This window comes from Dreissena polymorpha, chromosome 15, assembly GCF_020536995.1.
Source record: "Dreissena polymorpha isolate Duluth1 chromosome 15, UMN_Dpol_1.0, whole genome shotgun sequence".
Classification (NCBI taxonomy): Eukaryota; Metazoa; Mollusca; class Bivalvia; order Myida; family Dreissenidae; genus Dreissena; species Dreissena polymorpha.
In genome coordinates this window covers 13,585,446-13,611,217 of record NC_068369.1, presented here as the reverse complement: position 1 = coordinate 13,611,217, position 25,772 = coordinate 13,585,446, and the positions used below count along the sequence as shown (strand labels likewise).

General features: G+C 35.2%; 1 protein-coding gene across 10 annotated transcripts in view; it reads right to left on the bottom strand.

Moving 5' to 3' along the window:
• LOC127859293 (irregular chiasm C-roughest protein-like) overlaps positions 1-25,772 on the bottom strand; it is a 305,644-nt gene that overhangs the window by 103,049 nt on the left and 176,823 nt on the right. For 7 of the 10 annotated variants that reach the window (XM_052396541.1, XM_052396544.1, XM_052396542.1 and 4 more), the window contains one exon: positions 16,661-17,353. The gene's annotated coding sequence lies outside the window, so the exon portion shown is untranslated. Of the gene's footprint in view, positions 1-4,540; positions 4,557-16,660; positions 17,354-25,772 lie in introns of those variants that run through there. The other 3 variants (XM_052396545.1, XM_052396548.1, XM_052396550.1) reach the window with 2 other exon arrangements.

Below are 25,772 nucleotides of genomic sequence, written 5' to 3'. Positions count from 1 at the left end.
CTATTTTACTGGATTTCGGTCTTGCGCGAGAAGGGTGTTTCGTCAATTAATTACCGGAAACCAGTCGAATTTGCATCCGGGTTATGTGAAAGCCAAGATATAAACGTTAAAACAGAAAAAAGTCTCACAATTGGCGTTCATACACGAACAAAATTAAACGTTCGTACTCGGAAAATATTAATTGCGTTGACGCATGTTTTAAGAATGAATCATCAGAAACCGTTGAAACCCAGCAGGATTCGGAGGTACATGTAATCAACATCGATTAATACTGTCGGATTATTGTGAAAGTGAAAGTAGACAATCGGCAGCTGCCGCACCTTTCCCTTCCAATACTGTAGCAGATCTAGATCGTCAACCCATTCATCATGAAATTGAAATCACAATATAGACATCGTTCCCCGGCCCCAGTTGAAAACATTCCCCATTATTAGATCTACCCCTGCAACTTTATTTAGGACTTTGACTTTAATATCATACTTGTTCATGTGTTTAAGAACAAAAAGGTCAGAGAATGTCTCTTTTTCTAAAAAAAACCCTGAAGTCTGTAGGCGAGTTATAGACATTGAAATGAACAGTTTTTATTTTTCCCCAAATATGTATCTTTCGCGCTCGATTTTCCCCTTTTACCCAGCGTCCAGCTTCTTCCCCTTTTTCTAAAAAAAACCCCTTCCAAGGTTAAAGTTTTTGGACGGACGCACAGACTGAAGGACAGTTCAACTGCTATATGCCACCCTACCTGGGGCATAAAAAGTATTTAATAAGCATTTTAATCAAATATAAGAAGCAAACTGCATTGCATCACATTTAATTAATTTCTTCTTCTTTTTACAATACAATAAATTGTTATGTTCTAGATTATTATCATAAATACATGTTTAAAGTGATTTTAGAAATTTTGATCATTTACATCTAAAACGTGTTATCCTTTTCAAAGAATCAATGAGGGTATCAGTTAGCATGTACTATTATATACGAGACAAGAACTAAAACATCATCTATTCATTGACTTCATAAACATCAATTCTTGCAGAAGAAATGACAATAAGTATGGACAGGGTTTTCTTTTAAATACAAATAATTGTGATCATTTGCGTCAATAATTAAATAAATGCTCTTTACACTACAATGGTGTTTTTGAAAACCATGGACAAAAGAGGAAATTGAATAGGTTTGTCTATGTTAACATTTTGTTTGCTGTTTAAGAAAATATTAAATAATTAATAATTATTAGGTTTTGTATTATTGTTGAGCAAACATCAAACAAAAAGTTAATACAACATTGATAATTATGACATTTTCCACACATAATTGGTTAATGATTTTGAGCTTGACAAAGACCCCAATCCTACTGTTCCTCTGTTAACTGATCAATACAATACTTCAATGGCAGCCACTGGTATTTGAGACCTGAGTAGTCAGTTGTTCCTGATGATCAAGAACAAATAACAACATAAACACTTATTACATTGATATTTGTTGCCTTAAATATGAGAAGGGAGCAACTATTAAATTGATCACTACAAGAATCGTAGGTTTGTGATAAAGGCAAATATTTTTTAAGACAGTCAATTTCTTAAATAGTTTGCATGGTGTAATGGATATGGTGTCTGCCTAGCAACCGTGAGGTCATGGGTTCGATCCCCACTGTGGGAGCATTCTTTAGATCTTCCCCAGAGACACCAAGTTCTGGTTCTAGGCCCAGGAAATGAACTTGAGAGCGTTTCTATAAGCCTGAGGCTTTCGATGCAATCAAGCTAAAATAAATAGGTTTAAACTAAATAGTTTGCACTATAGTATTAAACAATATATTCCCCAATGATTAAAAAAATTCAAGCATTTTTAGCACTGAGTACATAGTGTAAACATATAATACATAATTATATTTATACACTTAATATATCAGTTTTCCGAAAAAAACGTCCAGTTTTCAGGGAGTTCTGGTCTGTCAAGGGTTAAGGGAGTTCTGGTCTGTCAAGGGTTCAGGGAGTTCTGGTCTGTCAAGGGTTCAGGGAGTTCTGGTCTGTCAAGGGTTTAGGGAGTTCTGGTCTGTCAAGGGTTTAGGGAGTTCTGGTCTGTCAAGGGTTCAGGGAGTTCTGGTCTGTCAAGGGTTTAGGGAGTTCTGGTCTGTCAAGGGTTCAGGGAGTTCTGGTCTGTCAAGGGTTCAGGGAGTTCTGGTCTGTCAAGGGTTTAGGGAGTTCTGGTCTGTCAAGGGTTCAGGGAGTTCTGGTCTGTCAATGGGAAAATGCAATAAAGAATATGAGCCTTGCTCTGGGATGCATTTGTGTTAAGTGTCGTCCAAGATTAGCCTGTGCAGTCTGCACAGGCTTATCAGGGACAACATTTTCCACTTTAATGGTATTTTTCTTTAAAGGCAGTGTCTTCATAGTTAAAATCTAGCTTAAGCGTAAAGTGACGTCCCTGCTTAGCCTGTGGGGATTTCCTAGGCTAATCTTGGATGACACTTTTCGCACACGCATTAAGCCCTGTTTTACCATTTGTCAACCTTGTCTGTTTTTCAGAGGTAAATTTGTAGACTGGAACAAAATTGTAGGGCTTCTGCTGTTTGTTATGGCGATTTCAGTGAGGGATTTTACATATAAAACCTATATTAGACAATGGGGACTGCATCTGTTTGACTCCAGAGATTCTAGTTTTTTAGAGTTTGGTTTTTAGGTAATGCACTGTATTTTGAGTTTCAGGTACAGGTACTTTTCAAATTGAGAAATCAAAGCACTGAAGGCACTGAAAATGCTCGATGTTGTTGTCCTTTATTAGCTTGTGCGCATTGCACAGGCTAATCAGTGTGCACAGGCTAATCTTATTTGACATGCATTAAGCCCTGTTTTCCCTAAAAGCAGCCAATATGTACAGATTTCAACGATAAACACTAGACTGGCCAATGTTGTCTTACAAGCTGGTAAATACACTCACTGCAGTAGTAGATGCAGTAGCTCCTAAGCATTCGTCTTCAGTGCAGACAGGCAGCGGTAATCGTTCCTAGCATAGTGAGTTACGGTTCTTAGCTAAGACTTTTAAGCACATACTGATTTGCAAAACATGCTCTGTAAATTTAGTCGACTAAAATCACTGTTTTAACTCTGACCATTGGTAATTTTTTAATATGAATTAATGAATTCATTCCATGATCTTTTTATGTTATTTTGTCAAATATGTGTCTTTAAATTGGGAAATTTGAAGGCAAATTGGAATGGGAAGGTAGACTATCCAAGTCAAAAGTTTATACAAACAAAAAATGCAATTTAAGGATTACAAATGTACATAAAAAGATAAAATATAGCAATAATTCATAAGGATCAAATATTTATTTAACACTTAAAACGAGTTAAACAAATTCCCTCTAAATTCAAGTCAACTGATGAAACTTTTTAATTTAAACCACTCAAGATGTGACAAGGTCACAGACCAGCAAAGTGTGCTTGTTAATCAAAATGTTTTGGTCCCTTGTGGATGACTAAACAGACATAAAACTGTAATCAAAGGACTGTCTGACAGCACAGGGTGTGCATTATTAATCACATCAATTACATCTGCTAATAGGAGAGGCTTTGAAGGGAAAGCATCCACTTTCATGGCACGCGCGCATGTCACACTAGGCTCCTCAGCCAGTAAGGTTAACTCTCATGATATGAACCTTGTTATGTGAACTCTAGCCTTTATGCATGTACGTATAAAGTGTCATCCCACATTAGCCTGTCCGCTCCACACAGGCCAACCAGGGACGACACTTTTCGCTTAATGTGGATATTTTTGCTAAGACGAGACTTATTTTAAACGAAAAATACCATAAAAACAGAAAGTGTCTGCCCTGTAAGCCTTGCGGAATGCACAGGCTTATCTGGGACGACACTTTAAAGCACATGCATTAAGCCCAGTTTTCCCATAAAGCGGTTCAATATTCCTATTCAAAGTACACTAGGCTCCCCTGAACCAGTGAGGTTTACTACCATGATATTCATTGTGGTTAACACCATTCATTTGCATCTCTTAAGGACATTGTTCACAGCTTCCGTTTTGGCTTTAAATTTGCCTGTTTAAAAGCCATAAATATGGATTCATTTAAAAGATGCTCATGCAATCTTACTCAATCGCAAATGTATTCATAAATAATTAAAATGTTTCATAAATTTACAGACAAGTAGTTGACAAAGAAAGACATTGATACCGTGTACATTCAATAACCATAAATGCATACAATGGTTAACAACTGATCGTGTTGTGTGTGTGTTTGGTTTGTACATTGTTCATATTTTATTGGAGCCGTGTGTGCTCTGTGAAAAGGGGGTCTAAAGCATGTGCATAAAGTATTGTCCCAGATTAGCCTGTGCAGTCTGCACAGGCTAATCAGGAATGACACTTTCCACTTGTATTGCATTTTTTGTTAAAAAAATGGTAACAAATTATTGATGTCACAAGTTAATACTGACTGTAAGGTTACCAACTTTCAGTGTTATCAGTAATGCTTTCTTATTTTCTATGTTACATGCTGGGTATACAAAAACTTATTTGTTGCACTTACAAATATTCTCAATGTTTATTATCCACACTGTCACTGACAGGCATCTTCCTGGCCATCTTGGGGAAAACTGAAATTTCAGGAAATGTTTTCACGCGAAATGTCCAATGATTTGGTAAAAACTAATGTAACTCTTTAAAATAATTCAATTAAATAAAACATAATAATTTAAATTATAGTTATTTACTTTGTTTGATGTTAATTTGATTAATTTATAACGTTTAGATGAAATAATCAGTAGACTAAACAAGAGCTGTCAGAGGACAGCGCGCTCGACTATTCGAGTGCTTGGCAGTATAACGTAAGCCATCATGGGGTAATTGTTCAAATTATTCAATAAGGTCAAGATAATAGTTCAGGTATATTTTCCACAATCTATTGAACATTTGTAAAGACATAAAACAAAGTAATAAGATTTTATTTCAAGTTTGATAGCAATAGCTTGGGTGGGAAGTTTGGACGGTCCTTCAAAAATAAAGTAAATAAATATTTTTTATTTTTTTTAACCATGTTTCAAAGACAAAAATATTATTTTTAGGTTGGGTGGAGGGGGGGGGGTTGAGGGGGGGGGGGGTTGATGTGGGGTGTGGTCATTTATTAGATGATCTTTCAAAACTAAAAAAGGAAAAATAAAAAAAAATATAAAAAAAATTAAAAAAATTGGGGGGTAGGTGGGAGTTGAGATGGGTGTATAATGTGGGGTGTGGTCATTTATTAGATGATCTTTCAAAAATAAAAAAATGAAAAAAAATGAAAAAACCAATTTTGGGGGGGGGGAGGGGGGGGGGCAGGGATTCTGGGTTGGGGCGTGGAGTATTGTTTGGGTGGAATCCATTGTGGTATTTAGGTAAGTGTAGTTTTGTCAAAGTATTAATAAAATCTAACTTTTACATAGATTTATCAATAATATGCATATTCTAAGTGAAAAAAGGGCCATAATTCTTACAAAATGCTTGATACAGTTGTCTGCTCTTGTTTATAGATTGGGGTCATGTTGGTAAAGAAGTTTGCAAAATTTGAAAGCAATATGTCAAGGGACATTGAAAATATTTGAGGCGGTACGCAAACTTTAACATAGTCTTATCAATAATATGCATATTCTAAGTGAAAAAAGAGCCATAAATCTTACAAAATGCTTGATACAGTTGTCTGCTCTTGTTTATAGATTGGGGTCATGTTGGTAAAGAAGTTTTCAAAATATGAAAGCAATATGTCACGGGACATTGAAAATATTTGAGGTGGTACGCAAACTTTAACATAGATTCAGTGTTTTTTTTGGATGAAATATTCGGCGTTATTCGGCCCCATTCCCCCATCTTTAGAGTATATATTTTTCCCCCAAATATTTTTAAAATTCCCCTCTCGGAAGTGTTTTTCAATTTTAATCAATACCTCATTTAAAAACGTCTTTCGTTACGAATTTACTACAATTTTCCTGAACTGCATCCGCGTGTTTACTTTATTTTAGCCTTTACCGCAAACCGTACGTAGTTCACTATCACGACTTTCGCTTTACGACATCTACCGCAAACCATACGTATTCCAACATGTCACACAACAACAAAAGCTGTCGTAAAAAAATTGACAAATCTGTTTTAATTGATATTCTTTTCAAAGCACAACTTAAAAGTCAGTCTTCTTCAAATACCGGCAGTGAAACGCCAGAAACGTCTGGTCAACAGAGTGTTGAAAGACTGTTTTGTTTGCTCAACCTGCTTTGCATGCCACAGAGAAACAGGCTTGGGGAAGCTACACTGGAGTCCCTGATCAGACTTTGTCTGCACACAGAGAGACTTGGTGAAAAGGAGGTCACCAGAATAATTGATAAATTCGCTGAAAAGCCCAGAAATGTTGAACTTTGAACATGAACATAACATGTTTATGAATAAAAGAGTTTGAATTACACACATGTATGTTTTTCTCCCTCTGTATGGTGAATTATAGTGTTAAAACTTGATTTTGTACTGTTACTAGCTAAGCATAGAAATTTCCCCCCTTTTCCCCTTTTACGCGCGAATTTTCCCCCCCTCAGGGGACCCGACCCCCTTCCCCCAAAACTGAAAAAAAAAACACTAAGATTTATCAATAATATGCATATTCTAAGTGAAAAAAGGGCCATAATTCTTACAAAATGCTTGATACAGTTGTCTGCTATTGTTTATAGGTTGGGGTCATGTTGGTAAAGAAGTATGCAAAATATTCAAGCAATAATATTATGTCAAGGGACATAGGTAATATTTGGGGTAGTACGAAAACTTTGACATTTGCACGCTCACGCTAACGCCGACGCCGGGGTGAGTAGGATAGCTCCACTATATATATTTCATATATAATAGTCGAGCTAAAAATCAGTTTAAAAATAAAATTAAAATAAATTCAAATTAGTGTTTTTTTACAATTTCGGTGTGGGAATGGGTCCATTTAACAACCCATAGATACGCCAGGAAAAGGCCTGACTATCATGTTGCCTTTAAGGCTCAAAAGTCTTGTGTCTCACGTCCAGCAACATTAGCCAACATCAGACTGCACTCACTGTCCATCAACATTAGCCAGCATCAGACTGCAATGATGCACAGTAGTCTTGTGTCTCACTGTCCATCAACATTAGCCAGCATCAGACTGCAATGATGCACAGTCTTGTGTCTCACGTCCATCAACATTAGCCAGCATCAGACTGCAATGATGCACAGTCTTGTGTCTCACTGTCCATCAACATTAGCCAGCATCAGACTGCAATGATGCACAGTCTTGTGTCTCACTGTCCATCAACATTAGCCAGCATCAGACTGCAATGATGCACAGTCTTGTGTCTCACTGTCCATCAACATTAGCCAGCATCAGACTGTAATGATGCACAGTCTTGTGTCTCACTGTCCATCAACACTAGCCAGCATCAGACTGCAATGATGCACAGTCTTGTGTCTCACTGTCCATCAACATTAGCCAGCATCAGACAGCAATGATGCACAGTAGTCTTGTGTCTCACGTCCATCAACATTAGCCAGCATCAGACTGTAATGATGCACAGTTTGTCTTGTGTCTCACTGTCCATCAACATTAGCCAGCATCAGACTGCAATGATGCACAGTCTTGTGTCTCACGTCCATCAACATTAGCCAGCATCAGACTGCAATGATGCACAGTCTTGTGTCTCACTGTCCATCAACACTAGCCAGCATCAGACTGCAATGATGCACAGTCTTGTGTCTCACTGTCCATCAACATTAGCCAGCATCAGACAGCAATGATGCACAGTAGTCTTGTGTCCCACGTCCATCAACATTAGCCAGCATCAGACTGTAATGATGCACAGTTTGTCTTGTGTCTCACTGTCCATCAACATTAGCCAGCATCAGACTGCAATGATGCACAGTAGTCTTGTGTCTCACTGTCCATCAACATTAGCCAGCATCAGACAGCAATGATGCACAGTCTTGTGTCTCACTGTCCATCAACATTAGCCAGCATCAGACTGCAATGATGCACAGTCTTGTGTCTCACGTCCATTAACATTAGCCAGCATCAGACTGCAATGATGCACAGTCTTGTGTCTCACGTCCATCAACATTAGCCAGCATCAGACTGCAATGATGCACAGTCTTGTGTCTCACGTCCATCAACATTAGCCAGCATCAGACAGCAATGATGCACAGTAGTCTTGTGTCTCACGTCCATCAACATTAGCCAGCATCAGACTGCAATGATGCACAGTTTGTCATCAGTGCAGAACAATCTGATGTCAGTGTGGACTTAATACTCAGGTATTGGTAACAGTCTCCCATCGTCAATTATCATTATAGATATTTCCGACAAGACACATCCGCACCAATTGATCTCTCAAGACAACCTTCTTGGTCTGCAGGAACCACACAGGCCAATTTGTCCCTTATTAAACAGCAAACAAAGATTGAGAGATCCTTGAGCAGTTCTTGATTGGTTCAGCTGACTTGTTAAATTGTGACCATATGCCTTATTTTCAGTTAATTAACCCTTTTACACTCAGATATGATTTTTATGCATTTGTAGTCCCATAGAAAGTTAAATTTAATTAAAGACCTTTCTTACTAGATTCAAGTTTTAAAGGCTTCGTTTTCAACCCTTAATTACTGATGAGCAGCAAACAGCCTGAACAGACTTCAAGTTACTCGCAGGCTGTTCTGGTTTTATGCTGGTTGCAAAAGCCATTTTTACTTTGCTTCTTATGGGGGAAAGGGTTTAGCTCCCACCTTGACCATTCCGTTATTATTACATTTATTCATAAATCATTTCTGAATTAAAACTTTCTATTGTATTTTCTGAACATACAGAACATTGTCACACTGGTTAAATATGACTTTTCATGGAAAGAAAACAGCAATGAAATCATTAATAAAACAATTGAAACTTAAAGATAATGCTTTCTTACAGATATGTTATAGTTTATGTTTGTAATGAATTTTTTTCCCCAGAAACATGGTTTTCAATAGGATGATACATGGCTTCATTAAATAATGATACCTGAGTTACCTAGGAAACTATTGTGATCAATAAAAAATATCCCTTGCATAAGGTATTACTAAACAGGTACATGCTGCGTCAAAAATGAAAAAGATTATTTGACTTCAGCATAAATACAATTTGCACAATAATGACAGTGCATTCATTACAGATTGAATACCGAGTTATATGCCATTAATGTAAGATTAATACATTGATTTTCCTTTATGTTTTTACATACAGTTCCTAACCTTCTGTGACATATCTGTTTCTTGTCTATAATTGATCAACCATATGTATAATACACTGTAACTACAATATAACGCGCTCCGTTATATTCTGTATCCAATATAACGCGGGAGGGTGTGCTTGGACCCCCTTTTTTCTCCAACCTTCCATTTCTGATTCAAATCCATGTTATGTAACTTAATTCATGTATTTTCAGAAAATTCAAAGATTGTGCGAATCTTGATTGCTTTATTCAACCGTCTGTTCAACCGATTTAAATCGCTTAGAGGTTAAAGGACACCGACAGCTAATTGGTGTTAATCTGTTTTGTAATGTCAATAAAGGTGTGAAAAACTCGGGGTCAGTGTTTATTACATCATGTATGCTCTATCAGAGCGGTTTGGTGCGCTTATTTCAATAAGGTAAGTGCAAGGGGAATAATTATCAAATTAAAGTTATTCAAAACAATTAAAACATTCTTACTTTCAGGGGTTTTTCCAGCCTTTTTGGGAAAAGGAGTGTGGTCAAATTGGGATATTTTTTTATCGATAAAAATGGCAAATTTGTGATTTTTTTATCAACAAAAAGGACCAAATTGGGATTTTTGTATCAACTCATATTGACACAACAGGTCTTTTCCTGGCCATTTTGGATAAAAATCTTATAAATTTTGGTTATATATTTTGTAGAATGTTTGAAAAAAAATAATTGACATATAGAGTCATAAGTCATAAGACACTTCTTTCTAAAAAAAAAAAAAATAATTGGGAAATTGGGATTTTTTAAATAATTTCAGTTTGGGATCAGGTCTGTTTGCTTTGGGTGACGGGTCCGTTTTACGGCCTTTTTTACATAGCAGAAAAACCCCTGACTTTGATATGATTGCACTTATAACGCTGCCCTATAATAACGCGGTCGCGTGGCTTGGACCCCGTCATCCGGGTTATATTGGAGGAACAGTTTACTGAAGATCAACTTTATGAGCCATGCTCTGTGAAAAAGGGGATTTATGCAAATGCATTTAGTGTTGTCCCAGATTAGCCTGTGCAGTTTGCACAGGCCAATCAGGGACAGCACTTTACGTATTTATGGTATTTTATTTTTAAATGAAGTTTCTTTTTAGCGGGAATCCAGTTAAGGCGCAGTGTCATCCCTGATTAGCCTGTGTGGACTGCACAGGCTAATCTGAGATGACACTTTATGCACATGCTTTAAAACCCTTTTTGCATAGAGCATGATGGATCCTAGATCGTCTGTGGTGCGTTTTGGGACTATTTCCTGTGCAAAAATTAAGACTATTTTTGTCTGAAATTAGCCCATTTTTTGCTTGAAAATTTTTCTTCGCTGATGAGCCACTTGCTGACATTTTGAAGCCAATTTTTTTGTTTTACAAAGACACCGGTAAGGTCAATCTCTTGCACGACGATAACATTACATTCACCTCTGTGTTGGGCTCAGAACGGACTTTTGTTATAAAAGCGTCTCATTCATGTCATGATCATTCCATGCGTTCATCCTTGAGGTTACAGTATACTAAACAATCTTTTGCACAATGGTTACATTTCATTCACTGCATTAACCCTTAAAGCGCTGGAGCTGAATTTTAAAGGCCTTTGCAAACAGTTTGGATCCAGATGAGACGCCACAAAACGTGGCGTCTCATCAGGATCCAAACTGTTTGCTATTCTGATAGTATTCTTTGAAAAAAATCGAAGAAAATGCTAATTTTAGAAATTCTGCAGACGACATTTTAGCAGACGACAAATTTCCCAGCATGCAAAGGGTTAAAGAAAACCATCTCATACCATGATATCTTTATCTTAGTCCTAATTCATTATTATAAAATTGATATGTTTTTTTGATGTTAAGAAACCAACATACATACCAAGCTATACCTAACGTCACTCAAGTAAAATTATGTTCAAATGTTAACATATGTGAAGTGCGTGGATTGATTCCATCTGCGTAAATGGGAAATAAAATAGTTCCAAAGAGTTGCATTAAAACTCGTAAGTCTTTGCACGATTTATCGTTAATTTAAAATTTCTATTTCATTATTTGACGCCTCTGATCCTAAAAAATCTAAATCAAATATATATTGAATGTGTTTGTTCGGTTTTACCTATCTTATAGGCAAAATGGCATGATGAGCCTTACGCAGAGTTGTATGTGAGAGCAAGGAACGACAATTCTGCGTGGAGATTGCGGTGGCGTAGTGATAATGATACATTAACACCGTTAAACAGTTTTCGGTACATGTGGTATTTAGGTTAGAAACCACTAAAATAGCCTGCCGTCTCGGTAGTAATTATACAACATTTTATGAAATTCAAACATTACTTTTTTCATTTTTTTTAAAGAAATGCATGAGAAATTATGCATGAGAGTGAGACTTGACAGGTAGACGTTTAGTATTCTGCATTCACGTCTGCACAATTTTAGACGTCCTCCGATCGCGAACCTAACATTTGGTCATTTCCTGAGTTTACATTATTCTGTCCGCTTTCTTTTCTAAAGAATTGTGTTAATTTCTGTGGCTTCGACTTTCCATTTTTGTTCGCAGCATCCATTTTTCCCGGAATCTGCAACTCACTTTAAAATCGGTCTTCGTAAAGTGAAGTTACTCTTATCTACTATTTTAGCCAATCAAAATCGTTGTTTCTTGGGAAATTAGTTTATAGTGGCTATGTCAATGCCATAACTCCGCCCATCGGATTAAATGACAATTCCGTACTGGTCGATTCGATAACGTTGAATCGTAACATCTATAGCATAGGTCATTATACGGCATGCTTCAGTGATTCAGTTATCACATAAATCGCCAAGTAACCCAAATGTTCGAAAAGTCTGGTCGCAGTGTAAAGCGTGACCAATTAAGACATTAGCCATGTGGATTATCAACCTAGGCGGTCGTCATTATCCCCGGGGGCCTTTCCAGTAAGGGTGTTACCCCGGCGAAATGTTGTTCATGATTTCATGAACACTTTAAGCCAATCAAGAACTGTTCATGAACGGTTCTTAAAAAGTTCCTGAGCTTGGTTCATGAACTTTTGGACATGAACTGTTCTTAAGACATGTTCATGAACTGTTTATGAATTATTGTTGAACATTTCAAAGTTCATGAACAGTTCTTCATCTAACCATAAATACTTAGTGATGAACATTTCATGCACAAGTATTTCTAATGACTTTTCTGAGACAGACTTTAAGGATCCATCATGAATAATTCATGAATTCCTTTTGGCTAGATGTTTCATACATATTTTTGAAAGTAATATTGAAATGTCTAGCATACAAATCTTGTAGATTTGTGAAACCTGTGAAGTTAGTATGAATATGCATAGTACTTTCACCACTGTAAGTTAGAGTTCTTGACCTGTTCTAGAGAATTTTAAGAACATTTGTACAAGAACTGTTCAAGAACTGCCTTCAGGAACACTTCAATAACTTTTTAAGGACCTTTCCTGTTCTTGAATTATTCTTAAACTATTCTTGAACACTTTAAGAACTTTTTTGAACAACATGTTTCCTTCTGATGTTCATAAAGGGGCCTTTTCACAGATTTTGGCATTTTTTAACTTATTCATTGAATGCTTTATATCGATAAATGTAAACATTGGATCGTAAAAGCTCCAGTAAAAAAATCAAGAATAAAATTAAGAAAAGGAAAAGAACATTGCCCGGACCAGGTTTCGAACCAGTGACCCCTGGAGTCCTGCAAGAGTCCTGAAGTAAAAACGCTCTAGCCTACTGAGCTATTCCGCCGAGTACACATATTCGACGTATTTTATACGTTATATAAGCAATCTTCGTAGTTTCACAAAATTTAACGACAAAAGCAGAACTTTCCAAATTATTCAATCGTTTCGCGTTGCAACGCTTTATAATTTTTAGGTTTTAAAATCGTCAAAAGATGCATATAATGGCTATATTAGACCATGGTAAATGTTCAGTATTACTGTTTCCTCACAAATATCATAACTAAAACGAAACTTTGCGAATCTGAAACAACTTTTTTCAATTTTGTCAATTTACCAAAGCGTGAAAAGATCCCTTTAAACAGGTCTACACAATGTTTTTGAACGTATGATGGACTTTTTAAGAATCCAATATGTTCTTAAAAGGATCTGTCATTGTTCTTGGAAGACTTAAAAGACAAGTTTAAGAACGTTTTAAGGACATCTTATTTCAAGAACAGTTTAAGATGATATCAAGAACTCAATGTACATTGCATTGCTGTTTTTACAAAGAAAGAATATTGTGTGCACAGGAAGTTGAAACGGAAGGCACATGGTTTATGTTATATTTGAAAATGTAAGTCTTTAATAAATTACCGGCTGAACTGATCAGCCATTGGTTCCATTTCAAGTTCTTTGGCACTGTAAGTGTAACCATTTCAGGGAAACCATTGATTAGTAAATGATTCTTGAACTGAAAATGAGACTATTCATAATCTTTTCAATACATGAATTATTCATGAACATATAGTGCAAAGTTGTATTATGAAATTTAAAGAGTATTATCAAACCACTTGTACCTCAGTTATTAGTGTTATATTTAAATTATTGTTATATGTTGCTATCAATATGTTAAGTGCTAATACAAGACTTGTTTCTTCTTACCCTGACCTGTTTGTTGAGCTTTAGTAACACTTATGATAACCTTTGCATAAATTGACAAATTCTTGTTCATGAATAGTTCATGAACACTTCATGCCACCTCAGTTCATGAACTCTTGAAGAACAATGGTTCATGAACTATTCACTTACAGTTCGTGAACAGAAAATAAGCCATTGAAAAATAGAAGGAATATGTTCATGAACTGTTCATGAACAGCAAAACCCTGAAGAATTTTTCAAGAATTGTGTTGTTCATGAACTGTTCAAGAACACTTCATGCCATTGATGTTCATGAATAGTTCATGAACATTTCTTGCCATAATGGTTCAAGAATAGTTCATGAACACTTCATGCCACACGGGTTCAAGAATAGTTCATGAACACTTCATGCCATAAGGGTTCAAGAATAGTTCATGAACACTTCATGCCATTAGGTTTCAAGAATATTTCATGAACACTTCATGCCATTAGTGTTCATGAACAGTTCATGAACTAAAATTTCAAGAACTTTTCACAGACGTGGCTCATTTTCTGTTCACGAACTATTCGTGAACAGTTCATGAACTCAGTTCACGAACAGTTCATGAACTGTTCACGAATTATTCGTGAACTGCAGAACAACATTTTGCAGGGGTATCTGTGTAATCTTAGCGATGTTTCCGGCGATTTATACGAATATCGATTTATACGGCCTGAAAACAGGCATTTAGAGTGTGCATTTGTAAAGCATAGGGTCTATTTTTTTCAATAGCCAATTTCATGAAAATCTTATTTTTAATCGCCAGCCAGGAATTGTAATCATCGATGGTGATTTCGGCAATCGGTAACGCTAACGTAGCTTAATGACTAAAATACAAGCAAATTGCATTAAAAAACCGGAGATTTCTTTGCTAACTATTTGGTCATTCTTATAAGAATTAGCTGATGATTATTCAGGAGAGTAAGCACAAGAATCTAAAGTATATATTATATTGGAATCAAAAGTACATATTATATTGGAACAGCTGGGAACTTTTGAACAAGAACATAATTAAATGCAATGAATACAAACAAAACAGTTATCCTGAAATAGCATCAGTTACTTCCATTAAAACATATGCTCATTTCCATGCTTTTTATTAACTGGATGGACTGAGGCTTTAAATGATAACAATAAGATGTGATGTCAGGCTGTCAGGTAATTATGGCTGTGCTGTTATAAGGTACTATACGGTATCTTAACTTACACAGGTTGTCTAATGAAACTGTTCATTACTGCAATAAGATTGTGCAATATGAAGCAGGAAATATGGGAACACAGGATGTAATATCCAATAATTACTCACCTACTGTATATGATTATAACATGCTGATGGAATTCCGTGTGGATTTTTATATGGATTGTTTTCTGGCATTTAGCAGACAATTGTTGGTGAAATAATGAAATACAAACACCATACAGAAATTAACTGTTATCATTCAATATAGCTTATATTCCCAGGTGATGTTTGGCTGAGAAAAAGTTGACTGTATATCACAATGTTGACTAAAAATTTTCCATAAACATATCAGTTGATTTTGTTTCCTATGAATATATAAGTACATCTCCTTTATTTGTAACATTCAAACCTACATACTTTTATGCACAATTTCATTCAATTACCAATTCATAATTGAAGATCAAAAAGATACCCTCAAAACATTACACATAATGATGTACATTCAGTTGATTTCCTAAAGTTGCATGATGTGTAACCTCATTTTAGTTAATTTACTGACTGACTAAATTTTCCTAAATTAAAGAGGCCTTTTCACATTTTGGTAAATTGACAAAATTAAAAAGGTTGCTTCAGATTGGCAAATTTTCGCTTTAGTTATAATATTTGTGAGGAAACAGTAATACTGAACATAAAGCATTCTCTAAAATAACCATTACATGCATCTGTTTACGATTAAAAACCTGAAAACTATAAAGCGTTGCAACGCGAAACAATTGAATAATTTGGAGAGTTCTGTTGTTGTCTTTATATTTTGAAAAACTACGAGGATTACTTATATTAAGTATAAAATACATCCTTCATTGTATGAGCACAGATGGCCGAGTGGTCTAAGTGGTAGACTTTTACTCCAGGACTCCAGGGGTCAGTGGTTCAAGCCCTGTTGAGGGTTACTTTTTTTATATTTTTTATATTTTATTCTTGATTTTCTACCAGAGCTTTTTAGATCAAATGTTTACATTTATCAAGCATTTAATGACAAACTTCAATACATGACAAAATCTGTGAAAAGGCCCCTTTAAAATATTTTTGCTTAGTGGTAGTGAAATTCTATATCCAACTGTTTGGTACTATTACCCATGAATAACAAAAGGGCTTTAACATGCAATTTTTACATAACAATAAACATAAGTTGCCTGCTTTGTGTGTTAATTTTCTTTTACTTACAGGTTTACTCATTTCTAACTTAAAATATTTGTTTTAATGGTAGTGGAACTTATTTAACATCTCAAGTACTGTTAAACCATTTATTATAACAGGGTTTTGCCATCTTCACATAACAAAACAATATAACAAGGTTTGACAGTTATTCACACTATACAGAGTCCCATATGAAAACCCTTTTTAGTTAAAAACTATGCTTTACATTCACAGTGTGTCCTTTATTTGCACACATGTAATAATTAATTATAAAATCAAATATCCATTTCGCACAGAACTTTCATTGAAACATTAACCAGCTGTTAATTATAACTTGTTAACATGATGAATTCTTCTATATTTGAATTTTAATCAAAGACAATACATGAATATTAAAGACCTACCTATTTAAGCACGGTTCTAATCCACTTTTGTCAAGTCAGTGTTCTAATCCACTGGTTAACTCACTGAATTTGATGTGATCTGAATTCCCAAGTCTCTTTAAATTCGATCAACTTCACAAATTTCTCCAATAGAATCCACGTTAATAAAGGCCAATATTTATTTGTTTTTTCACTTTTCATTTATAGGAAGAGAAATGTTTTTGACAAAAGACCATAAAGTTGACAATATATCGCTGTAGCAACTACTCAGCTGTCGTCTGCAGTTTAAATTTCCACAGCTTTTCAATTTTCCATTATCATCGCAATGTGAAAAGAAATTGTTCATCACTAACTCCCATCACAGAATCACTCACACAAGTGTAATCTGGATGTTGTCTGAGCGTCTCCCAAATCCAATACATTAATTTCTCGCCAGGCGGCCCTTTTATTATACGGCAAGCTGTCTCCCTCTTGCAACCAACAGCTTCAGAAATATATACAATATGACACCATGTGCGCTTATTTTCATAAGAAATTCTGTCATTCTTCTAAGAAATTAAAGAGTCAAAAAATTAAAAAATCTTGTAAATGAGTTAACAAAGGAGTTGACCGGTTTTACCAGGCAGCAGATGACACTGTCCTGTGAATGAAGCACAGCCACACTGTCCAGAAGGGTGAAAGGAGCACAGCCTGATGCAGTGCCTTGGTTGTCACCTGCAAAGACAGGAAATTTTAATGTCGTCAGTGCCTCAGCATAGAATCAATAGCTTTATCAAAATCAATATATTGGAGTCTGAAATAGAGAAGAAAACTACTGGTAATCATTAAACTGTTTGAACTGGGCCCCATCCAACCTGTCTGCCATTGGTCAATATGATTTAATCTCCTTTTTCAACAGCTGGAAATTGGCTTGTTTCTATAATTGAAGCACTAGACCATTATTCTGATATCTTAATTTCAGGTTATCTCAGTTATGTAGAATAGCCACTTCAGGAAGACAGTTTACTGATAACAAAACACTGTTTGAATGTTTAATAATTTCAACAAAAAGTATTTTAAATAGGGCAATTTAACAATACAAAGGGTTTATTTCCATGCCACAATCAATGGTCTTATTGATTAAAGGAATCGCTTTTCCTGCCAACCAATTATTTCCAGGACTGAGGACTTCAAATAAAACACTTAATTGCCGTTGAAAAATGTCTAATGACATGAAAAGAGCATGTTTAACCACATATTCACTTAAATCGAAAAAAAAAATGTATTGATCAGAAGAACAAACAGAGTGTGAAAACAAAATTCAATTAGTTAAACATTTGTTCACAGAATATGAAACAAGGTCTTATCAAACAGAGAACAATTTATGTAGTCAACTAACAACAAAGTTTCTGTTCAGTAAGTTAAAATACAAGCAATATCAGCACTGTATTATATTATACACAGATACAAAACACACAAGATTGTTTTTTATTTTTTATCTATAATTTACTGAAAATGCTCCTGGCCAATGTATAATAATATAAAAAGAAATAAAACATTTACAACTGTTCATTTAATAATTAAGTATTACAGAAAATGCTTAACAAATTTCTTGGCAAATCTATTCAATGTGTCAGCAATAATTATAAATAAAAATTATATTACCAGCTCAGCGCAAAATTGTTCGAACCTAATTAATGTATGATATCTCTTATGAAGTTTATAATATGTTGTCATTACACTTTATGGAATAAAGTATTTCAAAATTAAATTATTTGAAGAAAAAAAGGATTATGATATCTAAAGAAGACACATAAAACCACAGTTTTTAGCATAGGTGCAACGCACCTATGCTTAAGGTATATACGACATTTCGAAAACCCACATCGATCGGTTGACCATTATGAAGCCTTACCTGATAAAAAATCAGACGAAATATCTATTTAATTTAGTATATGGTAATTCTTACATTTTTTTTTAAACGTTTTTCTTACGTTTTCTTCCAAGAATATTGCTGACACCGTTTTTAGTGAATTTTTCTAAGACCGTTTTACGTGAAAAAACCTTCTAAGAAACTAAAACAAATTTTGTTCGTAAAACAATTCTGTTCTTGTTGATAGTGACCTCACACCTAATTTCTATTTCCTTTGTTTACTGTTCTGTGAGAGGTCAAAGGTTTACATAACTGAATTCATAAGGCCCTGGTTTAAGGATATGTAACATTTCATCGGTTAATTATAAATAGAAATTAAAACATATTCTCAGCAGGAAGTGGGGCATAACGCACTGTTATCCTTTGAAAATGTATAAAAAATGGCGGAGTACGTAGTCCAAATAATTAGACGTAATCTACTGAGGCCTTTCTATGGATTTAGTTTAAACCTATTTATTTTAGCTCGATTACATAGAAAGTAATTCCTACTTATTTGAAATGCTCTCGAGTCCGTTTCCTGGGCCTAGAACCAGTACTTGGTGTCTATATGGGAGATTGAAAGAACGCTCCCACAGCGGGGATCGAACCCGTGACCTCCCGGTCGCTAGGCGGACACCATATCCATTACACCACAGCGACCTTGCTATGGATTTGATGAAGTAGAGTTTGAAAGTAATAGAGATATGTTAATTGAAGTTAAAATGATTTACTTTGAGCCAGAAATTAACGTTACGAGTAGTGCTAACGGTTTAAATGTGGCATCGAATTTAATGGATTCGCGCGAATTCTGGACGAGTGTTGTGTCTGTAAAATATTAAATGGAAAGCTGTAAATGTATCAAGTCGGAAGAGAAAACGGATGGTTGCATAATGGTATGCGTGAAATAATGTAATTCTACGTATTTATTTTCGTAGTTATGTCATTTTGTAACCATTCACATTCGTCACTATTTGGAATTCCCGTTTCTAAAAATAGAACATTTTGGTAGCAAGGGGGGCGACTCGTGATGTCAGCAATCGTTAAGGTTACAATATACTAAATAATCGAGTCAATACTAAATAATCGAGTCATGAAGGGCTGTACTCTCTAAACAAATCATCATATTTTCCTCGAAGGCATGTTATACACTTTAGACTGTTGTTCTGGTTTTATCGTTTGGAGATATTGATAGGGTAAGCATAGGTGTTCACTACTAAATCCCTGAAATAGGATAAAGTTGGAGATTAAAGTAAAAAATGGCACTGCAAAAGGTTACAATCCACTAGAAAAACGGCCGAAAAAAAGGCGCAAAAACAGTCCATTTTGATTTGAGTCGAATTCTTTTTTGGTTTAAACATGACATATCTTTTTTATTGCTTAAATCGATTCAGCTAAGAACGCCCGTCAAGAAAAGGTATTGTTATGGGGGTCTCTATGTGCAAAATGTTGTATTTATTTTCGCTCAAAGTTGTCGCTTTTACATCGAAACATATAATGAAACTATTTAGTATATTTTGACCTAAACATTTACTTCAGCAGCAACTTCCCTGTATCTTGCAACTATGCTTTCAGCGCCATCGGCGCTCTCTTTTCTTCTTTCAGAAAAGTTTTGTGAAATTGAGTTAGAACAGTGTTACGCTGAACAGGCACTATATATGAGGCGCGTCGTGTGAAAACCAGGCTAAATGACATTGATGACGTTATTGGGAAAACCCACTTTAACCGACGTCATTGTTTTACCCGGGAAATATTTTAGTGTTTGGAGTAAACATAGTTATAATTATGCGGCAGTTTTTTTATTATCGGAGTAACATGATGGTTGAAAAAATGGAGGTAAGTATTTGGTTGTTAATGATGTTATGAATGTTTCTTTTTGAAATATGTTAATTTCTATTGCTTTAATAACATGAACTGTCTGAAGTAAAAGTAAAACAAAATGTTGCAGTTTTGCTCATAGAGAATAATAGGTTAGTGTTGATTATAGATCAGGTTTATCATGCAAGGATTAGAAAACAAAAAGCACGAGCCTTGGCTAGTGCTTTTTGGTTTTCGTGCCGAGCATGATAAACCTGATCTATAATCAACACTAATCTATTATTCTATTTATCCCACTTTTTATTTTGTAAACCTTTTTTTTAAACAAAATTAGTTTGACTGGATAATTTCGCTGGATTTATGACGACATTTCGTCGAAATATTGACATCATTTCCTGCCGTTGATTATAGATGATATTTAATCAACGGGGCTTTAATCAACCAAATTCGCTGTAAAAGTGGGATAAAATAGCGTTTAGAAATCTAGTAAACTGCTCTATCCAAATCGAAAGCCATGATAGTTATGAAATGCGTTATAAAACTGTATTCTTTATGTACATATGTAGTTTGCAAGCATGTATTTATGATAGTTAAATAAATACTAACATTGCTTAAACGAGCAACGCCAACAAATAGTGGTGTTATGATAGATGGTTAAATAAATACTAACATTGCGTAAACCAGCAATGAATAATGGTGTACGTTGTTATAAGAAACAATATGATTATCATTAGTTTTGACATTTCAAAATGGTCGTTTCTTTGTTATCCCCCGCCAGAGGCAGAGGCGCCCGGATATTGTTTAGGCCTTGTCCGCCCGTCCGGTTGTCCGTCCGTCAAGCACTTTTGTGTCCGGAGCCATATCTTGGAAGTGCTTTGGCGGATTTCATTGAAACTTCGTATGAGTATATATATGCATAAGAGGATGATGCACGCCAAATGGCATTGTACACCATCTGTTAAAAACAGAGTTATGGCCCTTTGTATCTTGAAAAAATGCTTTTTACTATAGGCACTTTTGTTTCCGGAGCCATATCTTGGAAGTGCTTTGGCGGATTTCATTGAAACTTCGTATGAGTATATATATGCATAAGAGGATGATGCACACCAAATGGCATTGTACACCATCTGTTAAAAACAGAGTTATGGCTCTTTGTATCTTGAAAAAATGCTTTTTACTATAGGCACTTTTGTGTCCGAAGCCATATCTTGGAAGTGCTTTGGCGGATTTCATTGAAACTTGGTATGAGTATATATATGCATAAGAGGATGATGCACGCCAAATGGCATTGTATACCATCTGTTAAAAACAGAGTTATGGCCCTTTGTATCTTGAAAAAATGCTTTTTACTATAGGCACTTTTGTGTCCGGAGCCATATCTTGGAAGTGCTTTGGCGGATTTCATTGAAACTTGGTATGAGTATATATATGGATAAGAGGATGATGCACGCCAAATGACATTGTACACCATCTGTTAATTACAGAGTTATGGCCCTTTGTATCTTGAAAAAATGCTTTTTTCAGTGTCAAATATAACCCTTTTGTGTCAAGAAGCATATGGGCGGGGGATATCAATTCAACGAATTTGCTTGTTTTCATTTAATAATTATAGTTTTTGTTTTCATTTAATAAAAATTGTTTCTATATGTACCTTATTTACTTCTAACACTTATCAGCTGTGCCTGTGGTGTAATGGATACATGGAAGCGCTGTGAAATTGATGTTCAGTAGTTTTGATTCCCAGCACCGTAACGCTTAAAATTAGTAACTCATTATTTGTCTTTTGCAGATAGTTGCCTGCAAATTATTTATAATTTAAATATTTTTAAATTTTAATATTGTTACCATACCTAGATTTAATGTGATTTAATAAAAATTGAAGCGCTTCAATATCACCTATAAGCAAAGTGCAACATTCTAAAATGATTATTTTTTAAATTTTAAATGATTTTTAAGCGACTGAATACAGTGCGATGTCCATTTAAAGTTAGCGATTATGTACGCAGTATAAATCAAGCTGTAATTTTTATCTAGATTAACAGCTGTGACTACATTTTTTTTATTTAAATGACATACATGTACAATGACATTTGTTAGGAGTAATAAGTTTGTTATATTATCACTTATTCGCTATTATTTTAATTCAAGACTGTAGTTAATATTCTATGCATACAGTATAGTGAAAGTTAGTAAAATTAATATTTAATTTACTGAAATGCATAATGATGACGTTATTTTCAACACGCATGATATTAGGCCTATAATATACACGTTTCTGTATTTTCAGGAACTAGAATCTGTATTGTCGGAGCATTTTGGTCGGACACCGGTAAACTCACAGGAAGAACTGTGTGATGAAACGTCCTTAGTTGATCCTGAAGAGCCCGAATTATTCATTGTTACCAGGGTCCGGGATTAACTGGTCCGCAACGAAGATGCAGAAGATAAAGAAAGCGACCAAGGTGAGGATGTAAAAGAAACCGGCGACGCTCACGATGATGCATTTCTTAACGTGCGTAAGTTTCTGTCGGACGGATGCGGCTGTAAACATCAGTGTGATAAACGTTTTAATTTTGAGACTGTTATTAACCATTTGTTAGATATCAGGGCGCTGGCCAAAGAGGAGAAGGAACGTTTTGTCCTTGTTGAAAGACGTTGATCTGGAAACAACTTAAAGAGGAAAGCAACAGAAGCGAGCCAGGGTTGAGTTTAGGGTAGAGGGGAGTGCTCTTTGACATCGGTAAGCACCAGCTTTTAGCAATACAGCAACATGTCAGAGAACATGGTTTGACGCCTAGAGTTCATGGCAACTGTGGAAGAAAGCCAAAGCATGCTATTTGTTATGATGATGTCATGTGCGTTGTGCACTTCATACGTAACTATGCGCAACATGCACAGAAGCCGGTTCTAGAGTCATAGAAATTACCCCCTTCAAGGAAATATGGCGAACGTGTTTCCCGCACATCCAAAATCGCTGGTCCACGTGATGACGTTTGTGCCAAGTGCGAAACACTCAGAAGGGGTGTTATGGATGCTGTGACGGAAGAAGAAAAATTGACAGCTACAGACTCGCTCAGGAATCACATTCTTTTAGCACAAAAGGTAATCATGTTTGACATATAATTATTATATAGTTTTGCATTTAGTAAATAGGAAATAATTTTAGGCTTTACACAATATTTTTGTAAGTTTGTCGCGTCCAAACGTTTTCTAAACAAAATATATCTGATACATCTGTATTATATCATATGTATCAAAATAATTGCTTCATCAATTGTATTATTCTTATTAAATCGTTTACTTTGCAGTTGTTGTTTAGTTGTTTAACGTTTGAAAAAGGATTTTTATTCTTCAGGAAAGAGATGTATACAACGATTGCTTGTTAACCAGTTGTCTGTGACCAACACGGCAGTCTCATACCCGACCTGGACATTCAGACTTGAATGTTAAAATGTTAAGTAAACTTTAACAATGGATGTCGTAACGGTTACTAACCCAGCACCTTTCGTCGACATTACTTGTTTACATTATTTTGTCATGTTTATTTGCCTAAATTAATGCATTTGTTAACCCTTTCAGGCAGTACCAGTACTTCTGACTTGACCAAAGTAAGCCAGGTATTGTGACTGCAAAAATCCAACACGACGGAGAAGAGACAGAATTGCAGATCTCGAAAAACCCGACATTTCAGTTCCAGAATGTGGAGCGTCCACACCCAGTTCCCTCTGCTGGATTGAGTGCAGACCGCCGACAATACTTGCGTCGATCCGTGAGCCGATATGTCCGACCAGCGTCAATGGATTATTTCTTTGGAAATTGACTCTTGTGACGATGTGCATATTGTTAATGTATTTAATGAACATCACGCAACTGTACGTGCCAGAAACAGATATGACTTACTGTCCTGAATATTGAGTACTATTATGATACAAATGCTATTTCATTGTTTTCAATTATCTCTGATTCTGATACTTTACACATCAATGCATTCATAAACTATAGAATTGGTTGTTTTATAATATAATAATTATTACAATTATTCTATATAATTATATATAAGCCCTTTGAATAATTATGCCTTAAAGGAACAATGAAAGTAAAACGAAACAAACCTGACAATCTGCCCTCGACGTCAAGTAGAAATCGCAAATTTAAGAGTTTTTTTAGGTAGCTCTATATTTGGTTTTGTCGTAAAATGAAGGATAGCGATTTAGAGAATCATGTTTTCCTTGAACGTTGCATCAAATTGATACATGTATTTAAAATTCGGTACGATTTTACAAATTATGACTGGTTTTGGATCAAAATTGGCCACAAGCTGTCTAAAATCGCGACACGTCACGCTTTTCTTTTCGATGAAATTCTATCGTTGCTAGGAAACAAAATCTAGTGACGAATAATGAAAATATAAAATATACTTATTTTGATCATATTGTTTTTATTTGTTATCGGTTAAAAAGTATTGATAAATATTGAAATAAATGTGAGACAAGAAAATTACACGACGTCATATATATATACGGAATATTACGCTAGTCAATTGTTCCAAGAGTTTGTATCACTCGAGTGGCTTGTGTAATGCGACATATCACAAGCCACGAGAGTGATACAAACTCTTGGAACAATTGACTAGCGTAATATTCCTTTTATTATATACAACAACTAACGAAAACAGTTAACAATTGTATTTTTTACTTTAACAAAACTGACAAAACAATGACTAAAACGGTACGCCATAGTGTATTTAAGACGCGTATAAATACAGTTTATGTCAATTAACGTGTAAACATTTGAACCGGGAAAACACAGGTTTCCGCCACTCTAACCTTAATGCCATCGTTAATCCAATGTTTATAACAATGAAGTTGACAACTTATATTCGATGTTTGTAACAAAAACGTTGAAACAATATGCACTTCCACTTATATCATCCATGTCTTTTACAAAACTTAGTTTAAACCACACTATTTTATTGTATTCCTATCGAAATATACATTTATGTATGATAAACACACACTCCAAAATACGTTTTGAATTCGTTCGATGTTTTTAACAAATAGTTTACTGTTAAAAAACACCACTTCCGACATGTTCTTAAATTCCATAGAGTTTAGATAAAACTATTATGTTTCGTCACAGAAATGACGTCACATGATGTACTACGTAATATATTTTGTAATATAAAATATATCTTTTTTCGGTGCGCGTAATGTGACGTCATTGGTTGAAGTAGTCCGGCTAGTATGGTAATACGGAATTGGAAACAGCGAGTAGCGTAATACGGGATTTTTTATTTCAACGATTGATACGACCTGTATTTTGTTAAAAGCATTAAACAGGTATATAATAAATTGTCATAACATAAGCAAATAATAAAAAAAAGGATTATGTGACGTCATTAAATACCCATTATTCCGTTTTGCATAC